Here is a 9169-nt window from a genome sequence, read left to right on the forward strand (position 1 = left end):
AGATTTTTGTCTTGTATCAACACAACTATAGCCACATCGAGAGTGCTTTTTCTTTTTTTTCTGCCATTAAGACAAACAGTCAGCATCAGTGAGTGCAGTAGTGGAATGTCTTATACTGTATCAGAGCCAGGCTGTCAGTGGCACTGTGGGGCTGTTGAGCATGGCTTTCTCCTGGAGGTGAAGGGCAGTTAGAGGACACAGATATTCCCCTGATCAGATGAAGGCTATAAATACAGGGATAGCAAACAGAAGCTCAGACTGTTTCCATCTCTGGAGAGGGATGGATGGAACACATGTGTACAAGCACTTAGGACAGAGCATATGGGCCAAACAACCAACACATTATCTTTTGACTGTCTATTTGACTACACTTCTTTAAAGTGCTGAGATACCCTATACTGTAGAGAGTCTGCATCTCATACAGTGGGCTTTACATTATATATGCACTTACTAGACACTCTGAGAAGTGCTGCTTGCTTCCTGACGCTTCAGTGGTTGCGAGGATAGTAAGTAATGGCACAAACTTGTATTGTTCATTCTAAATCAATTCCACACTACAAGGGCATACGAGAATAAAAGTGTGAAAATGGTCTCCCTCTATCAACCACATCCATCACCTACTGTGCAGTTGAGCGGTAGTGGCCATAGGGGACTAATGGCATCAGCACTGCCTCATGTAGATTCTTACAACATGCCTTAGAAAAGCATCATACAGGTGACCCGCTGGAGCTAATTTAATGATTATATTTTGTGAATACCCCAAGGAGTGGTGTGGGGATGCCTGTGGGCCGGTGAAAAGGAAGTAGGGCGATGGAGAGGGTCTGTTCTGTGACTGGCTGCTGAATTGACTTTTCACAACATGCCTTGAGAGGTAATCAGTCATGTTGAGTGGCAGGGGTGTTTGTGCGCCCCTATACGCCTCCATGTGCAAAACCTCCATCTGTCTGTCTCATGCATGTTCCTTCCTGTCTGGAAATGTTGTGATCCCACACTCCCCCGATCGCCAAAAAAGATATCATTCAGGCATCATCAACACTGCTAAAATGATGTGTGTGTCCTCTATATCGATGGGTGAAGGGAGCAGAAGCCTGAATCTTCTCTCGTCTGCATAGGGAGGATGCTGTATACTAACAGCCTACGTCTTTTCCTCACACGGAATTGTTACGTAATTCCCCCTTGCTGCATCCGCATTAGCTCAAGATAAGATGGTAATAGCTCATCACAGGTGATTGTCTGTTAGTGATTTTAGGTTGGATGACAATTTCTGTTAGTTTCCACTTTCAACACAAAGCCTTTTTTCAATGCACAACAAAACCTTCCAATTTTATGTAATCCATGAACGAAAGCCTTGCTTTTATGTTCTGTTGTCTCACTCTGGGTGTTGAAAGCATACGGGTGGGGGTGAGTGTGGGGTGTAATGCTGAATATAACTACACAGTCATTGCTAATGTTCAAACTCAATCCAAAGTACATGATTGTCTACTGTAGGAAATAAAGAGAGGGGGAGATGGGGACTGTTACAAAATGGTGCTAAAGATTTTTGTTCAGTTAATTGAACACTCTCCTTGAGATCAAGAGATTATATCTGTTTCTAACTGATCTAACAAGAATAGAGAATACCTTCAAAACTGCATCCCTCCAGGCCTCCTGCTGGCAGGTATATTGTAAATTTGTTTTCACCAGGATCCTCCAACCCCCCACTATGACCTCCCATGGAACAATCTGTGGTGAGGGAGAGGCAGTCAGCCCAATCTAGACCCAGACACCCTCCATGTGCCTAAGCCCTGGTAATGACATGGTAACGAGAGAAATGGGCACATAAAGAAGATAAAGAGACTGTATTCTGGGCCAGCACTGCTATATCAATAGTGCTGTAAAAACAAGACATAACTTAAGCTCAATACAGGCACGGAATGGATGGTGAAGTGTAAAGGCAGGAGGATTGGGGTGGTAAAACACAGGAGGCCAGAGTAATGGAGTTTGAGATTTCTTGAATGTGATTTTTTATGATTCAATCTTCCTCCAACCAACCTTTTCACTTCAACTGCCCTCTGATGTCTTAAGCATGCTGACTAGAGGTCGACCGATTAATTGTAATGGCCGATTAATTAGGGCTGATTTCAAGTTTTCATAACAATCGGAAATCTGTATTTTTGGACACCAATTTGTCAATTTTTTTACACCTTTATTTAATCTTTATTCAACAAGGCAAGTCAGTTGAGAACACATTCTTATTTTCAATGACGGCCTAGGAACGGTGGGTTAATTGCCTCGTTCTGGGGCAGAACGTCAGATTTTTACCTTGTCAGCTCGGGGGATTCAATCTTGCAACCTTACAGTTAATTAGTCCAACGCTCTAACCACCTGATTACATTGCACTCCACCAAGAGACTGCCTGTTACGCGAATGCAGTAAGCCAAGGTAAGTTGCTAGCTAGCATTAAACTTATCTTATAACAAACAATCAATCAATCATAATCACTAGTTAACTACACATGGTTGATGATATTACTAGTTTATCTAGAAGAAAAATAAACGCACACCTATTAAGACGAGGTGCTGGCTAGCTATATTCCTGAACAACGTCTATTTGCGCCCCTACTGGATGGAACTTACAAATGTAATGGCTGTGCTCAATGCAATGGCACTTATAAATGTAGATCCTTCAAACACCCACAAACAGGGAAATCGATCCCAATAAAAGGTGTTATTACATGCTCCACTAAGGCAGTTATTTTTCTTATAACTTGTCCTTGTGGTAGAAATTATGTAGGTAAAACAAAGCGCGAATTAAAAGTACGTATCTCAGAGCATCGTAGCACCATTAGGTGTAAACACTTTACTTATCCAGTTGCGGCCCACTTCTTGGAGGCAGGCCACTCGATTTCGTCTCTGCGTTACATTGGCATCGAACATGTCACCCTCCCTAGGAGAGGGGGTGACCTTGATAATTTATTGTTAAAACGAGAGGCTGCCTGGATCTTTAATTTAAAGACCCTTGCGCCCTTCGGTCTCAACGTAGACTTTGATCTGAAGACATTCTTGTGATTATTGTGACTTTGCCATTGTAATTGTTTGTAAACTTGTGTAGTTAAATTAATCTATGATCATATGCTATCCATTTGTTGTTTGTATGCTGTTCTTTGTATGACATTTTAATATTTGATTATTAACCGATGATATTAGGCCACTCTTGGCCATGATTACAGACACCTGTGTCTTTTGACACTATATAAACGAGTCATCCCGCAGTGTTTGTGATTATACCCTGATGAAGACAGCTTGGCTGTCGAAACGTTGGTATTAAATTTTTGCATCTGAGCTCCTAGAGTGTGCGGCTCTCTTTTATTACTAGTTTATCTAGTGTGTCCTGCATTGCATATAATCGACGAGGTGCGTATCATTGCTCCAATGTGTACCTAACCATAAACATCAATGCCTTTCTTAAAATCAATACACAGAAGTATATATTTTTAAACCTGCATATTTAGCTAAATCCAGGTTAGCAGGCAATATTAAACAGATGAAATTGTGTCACTTCTCTTGCGTTCATTGCACGCAGAGTCAGTGTATATGCAACAGTTTGGGCCTCCTAATTTGCCAGAATCTTACGTAATTGTGACATAACATTGAAGGTTGTACAATGTAAAATGAATATTTAGACTTATGGATGCCACCCGTTAGATAAAATACGGAACGGTTCCGTATTTCACTGAAAGAATAAACGTATTGTTTTCGATATGATAGTTTCCAGATTCGGCCATATTAATGACCTAAGGCTCGTATTTTTGTGTGTTATCATGTTATAACTAAGTCTATGATTTGAAAGAGCAGTCTGACTGAGCAATGGTAGGCAGCAGCAGGCTCGTAAGCATTCATTCAAACAGCACTTTTGTGCGTTTGCCAGCAGCTGTTTATGACTTCAAGCCTATCAACTCCCGAGATTAGGCTGGTGTAACCGATGTGAAATGGCGTTTCAAACGTCACTCGCTCTGAGACTTGGAGTGGTTGTTTCCCTTGTCCGGCATGGGTAACGCTGCTTCGAGGGTGGCTGTTGTCGTTGTGTTCCTGGTTCGAGCCCAGGTAGGAGCAAGGAGAGGGACGGAAGCTATACTGTTACACTGGCAATACTAAAGTGCCTATAAGAACATCTAAAAGTCAAAGGTTAAGGAAATACAAATGGTATAGAGAGAAATATTCCTATAATTCCTATAATAACTACAACCTAAAACTTCTTACCTGGGAATATTGAAGATGTTAAAAGGAACCACCAGCTTTCTCATGTTCTGAGCAAGGAACTTAAACGTTAGCTTTCTTACATGGCACATATTGCACTTTTAGTTTCTTCTCCAACACTTTGTTTTTGCATTATTTAAACCAAATTGAAAATGTTTCATTATTTATTTGAGGCTAAATTGATTATATTGATGTATTATATTAAGTTTTAAAAAGTGTTGTAATTGTCATTATTACAAATAAAAAATAAAAAATTGTCAGATTAATCGGAATCGGCTTTTGTTGGTCCTCCAATAATCAGTATCGGTATCGGCATTGAAATCATAATCGGTCGACCTCTAATGCTGACCCTATGCAGCAAGATGAGTTCCCAGCCTGAATAATCAATGGCTTTAAGGATAATTTACCTCACATAGGCCAAACATGTTCTACACTTAATTTAAACTGTGATGATCTGCGTTTTACTTTAGGCTAATCTTTAAAGACTTTCCAAACCTTCCCTAACCTTTCTTTCCTACCCCAAACTCAAGTCCAGCAGTGACCAAAGGGGCAAATGTTCTTATTTGTCACAGTGCCACATCCAATCAGTCAAACATCAGTGGTGGAAACCTTGCCAATTCTAGGCATGCAGGCTGTCACCTAGCAAATGCCATGGCGACAGGTCATTACAAAATCAACAGAACCATTTTATTCAGCCTGTGTTCATTGGCTGCTTTATCCCAGCCAAGCATGGTCCAGCCTACAGAACAGATTGACATGGCTAACACAATGCAAGTCTCCATCTCTAGCAGCAGCACACTTTCACTCTGTCAGGGACAATTACAGTGCTGTACTGCTGCCATCCACGGCCATCAGACAAGGCCTACATGTGTCCAATACAGATCTAGCTGTGAAAAGAGAAACTATACACAGTTTGTTCAGACGAACTTGAGAGAAGCAGCTTTTGAGCCTTTCAATATACAACATTTCAAAGGCAAAATGTTGCATAAAACTGAGTGTGGTTTTGGAAGATAGAGCATGAAAATAATGTATTGGGAAAAGGCTTGTTGTGTCTCTTTTAAGATTAAAATGACAAGACGCCAATGGAGTTGTCTTAGTATTCAGCTGGTATCGTCTTTATATGCATCTTTCCCATAGTCAATATATGCAAGGACTACAAATGACCTCATTGCGAGTTTCTCCCCAACCCATGCAATCTGTTAGCGGTTATAAGATTAAAGAAGACAAGCTGTTATGCTCGGCAATTCATTCATTAGCAATGAGATTGTCATGCAAGTGAAGTATTGAATATTCAGACACACAGCTGACATTTCCTTTCAACAGCAAAGCTAAAGCAAAGGTGGCGCCGACAGATAGAGCAGCCATGCTTCTAGCTTCTAAGAAACTTTACACTATTTAGTTTTTTTTGTATGTGTTATTTCTTACATTATTAGCCCGGGACATTGTTTTATTACATACAACTGAAAAAAACATTTGGATATCAGTGTAACGCTCGTCGGAAGTAGTGGACCATGGTGCAGCGTGGTACGTGTTCACGATTCTTTATTTAATCCGAACACCAAACAAAACAACAAAAGAACAACGAACGTCACGTTCTGAAGGCTACACAGAGCTAACAAAAAACAACATCCCACAACCTAAGGTGGCAAAACATGCTGCCTACGTATGATTCCCAATCAGAGACAACGATAGCCAGCTGTCCCTGATTGAGAACCATACCCGGCCAAAACATAGAAACCCAAAACATAGAAATAAAGAACATAGAATGCCCACCCAAATCACACCCTGACCAAACCAAATAGAGACATAAAAAGGCTCTCTAGGGTCAGGACGTGACAATCAGAGCGGCAGTAACTCACCAGCATTACCAGCAGTATGACCAATTGAATCCTTTGTACGTACCTCCCAGAGCAATTTAACTGATTATAGAGGCTGATCCAAAACACCGCCAGCGTAATAGAGGTATTCGGAGTGGACTCCAAGTCCAACTCTGGAGGTGCGCACACCACCTACCGCTTCTGAGTATATTACTGGCTAAAGTTCAGTCTCCGGATAATAAAGTTGACAAGCTCAGGGCAAGGATCTCCTTCCAGAGAGACATCAGGGATTGTAACATACTCTGTTTCACGGAAACATGGCTCTCTCGGGATACACTGTCTGAGTCCATACAGCCAGTTGGGTTCTCAGTTCATCACTCAGACAGGAATAAGGATCTCACCGGGAAGAAGGGTGGGGGTGTGTGTTTCATGATTAACTATTCATGGTGTGATTGTAATAACATACAGAAACTCAAATTCCTTTTGTTAACCCGGCCTAGAATACCTCACAGTCAAATGCCGACCGTACTACCTGCAAAGACAATTCTATTCGGTTATTGTCACCGCCGTGTATATTACCCTCAGACCGATACCACGATGGCCCTTAAATAGCTACATTGGACTCAATGCAAACTGGAAACTACATATCCTGAGGCCGTATTTATTGTAGACAGGGATTTTAACAAAGCTATTCTGAGGACAGTTCTACCAATACATTGACTGGAGCACTTTGCTACTCAGCTTTTTGAAATGCCTACAAGGCCCTCCAACCGTCCTCCTCAAACAAGAAGTACCCGTGCTACAGACTATTCAACGCTGGTCTAACCAATCAGAATCCACGCTTCAAGATTGTTTTGATCACGTTGACTGAGATATGTTCCGGGTAGTCTCTGAGAATAATATATCCAAATACACAGATACAGTGACAGAGTTTTATCAGGAAACGTATAGGAGATGTTCTACCCACTGTGACTATTAAAACCTACCCAAACCAGAAACTGTAGATAGATTGCAGCATTTGCACAAAAATGAAAGTGCGAATCACATGCGGTGGTTGGCAAGGTTGGCAAGGTGACTGGTAATATGGCCGAATACAAACAGTATAGTTATTCCTCCATAAGGCAATCAAACAGGCAAAACGTCAGTACAGAGACAAAATGGATTCAATTTAAAGACTCAGACACAAGATATATGTGGCAGGGTCCACAGACAATCACGGGCTACAAAGGGAAAACCAGCCAAGTTGCGGACACCGACGTATTGCTTCCGGATAAACTTAAAACCTGCTTTCAGGATAACATAGTGCCACTGACACGGCCAGCTACCAAGGACTGTGGGCTCTGCTACTCCGTGGCCGATGTGAGTAAGACATTTAAGCGTGTTAACCCTCGCAAGGCTGCCAGCCCAGAACGTTTACGGACATATTCAATCTCTCCCTATCCCAGTCTGCTGTCCCCACGTGCTTCAAGATGTCCACCACTGTTCCCTTACCCAAGAAAGCAAAGGTAATTGAACTAAATGACTATTGCCCCGTAGCACTCACTTCTGTCATAATGAAGTGCTTTGAGAGACTAGTCAGGGATCATATCACCTCTAACTTACCTGACACCATAGACCCACTTCAATTTGCTTACCGCCCCAATAGATCCACAGACGATGCAATCGCCATCACACTGCACACTGCTCTATCCCATCTGGACAAGAGGAACACCTATGTAATAATGCTGTTCATTGACTATAGCTCAGCATTCAACACCATAGTACCCTCCAAGTTCATCATTAAGCCCGGGCCCTGGGTCTGAACCCCGCCCTGTGCAACTTCCTGACTGGCCTCCCCCCAGGTGGTGAAGGTAGAAAACAACACCTCCACTTCGCTGATCCTCAACACAGGGTCCCCACAAGGGTGCGTGCTCAGCCCCTTCCTGTACTCCCTGTTCATCCATAACTGCGTGGTCACACAAGCCTCCAACACCATCATCAAGTTTGCAGACAACACAACAGTAGTAGGCCTGATTACCAACAATGACAAGACAGCCTACAGGGAGGAGGTGAGGGCCATGGGAATGTGGTGCCAGAGGGTGGTGCGGTCTGCCTAATGCAGAAACTACCTTCCCTTCAGGACACCTACAGCACCTGATGTCACAGGAAGGCCAAAAAGATCAAAGGACAACAATCACCTGAGCCACTACCTGTTCACCCCGCTATCATCCAGAAGTCGAGGTCAGTACAGGTGCATCAAAGCTGGGACAGAGAGACTGAAAAACAGATAAACAGCTTCTATTAAATAGCCATCACTTAGAGGCTGCTGCCCTATATACATAGACTTGAAATCACTGGAACACTTTAATAATGGAACGCTAATAATGTTTACATATTTTGCATTACTCATATCATATGTATATACTGTATTGTATTCTACTGTATCTTTAGTCTATGCCGCTCTGACAGTGCGCGTCCAAATATTTATATTTCCTTAATTCCATTCCTTTACTTTAGATTTGTGTGTAATGTGTGTATTGTTGTGAAATTGTTAGATATTACTTGTTAGATATTACTGCACTGTTGGAGCTAGAAACACAAGTATTTCGCTACACCTGCAATAACATCTGCTAAACGTGTATGTGACCAATAACATTTTATTTTATTTTAAATGAAAGCATGTGTTTATTAATGTGTAGACTGTCTGTTATGATTTCAGACAGAAGATAAGTCTGTGTACAGCCAGAGACAGCATATTTCCTGGTTAAACGGCCATAAACCTTGCATTGATTTTCAATTTGGAGCTCTATATGGTCACTTCAAAAGATATGATGCAGTTACCAACTGCCACCTCTACTCAAGTTTCCCATATGTCCAATGGCTGTGTGGTTGTGTGGTCTCTCCACTGTGCCAAGCACATTAAACCTCATTAAAACAGGTGCTTATGTTCTGCAAGCTGGAAATGTTACTCTGTGAAGTACTCATAGAAACGATCCGTAGTCAGGCAGACATGACAGTTTGGAGAGGCAAATTAGGACAAGGAAAAACTTGACTAATTGGTGCATTAGTAGGATTAGATGAAATAGTGAAACAGGCAATGCAGAAATAACCAATGAGGTTAGCAAGGACAGCAAGTTC

The sequence above is a fragment of the Oncorhynchus kisutch genome, linkage group LG7 (assembly GCF_002021735.2).
Source record: "Oncorhynchus kisutch isolate 150728-3 linkage group LG7, Okis_V2, whole genome shotgun sequence".
NCBI classification, from domain to species: domain Eukaryota; kingdom Metazoa; phylum Chordata; class Actinopteri; order Salmoniformes; family Salmonidae; genus Oncorhynchus; species Oncorhynchus kisutch.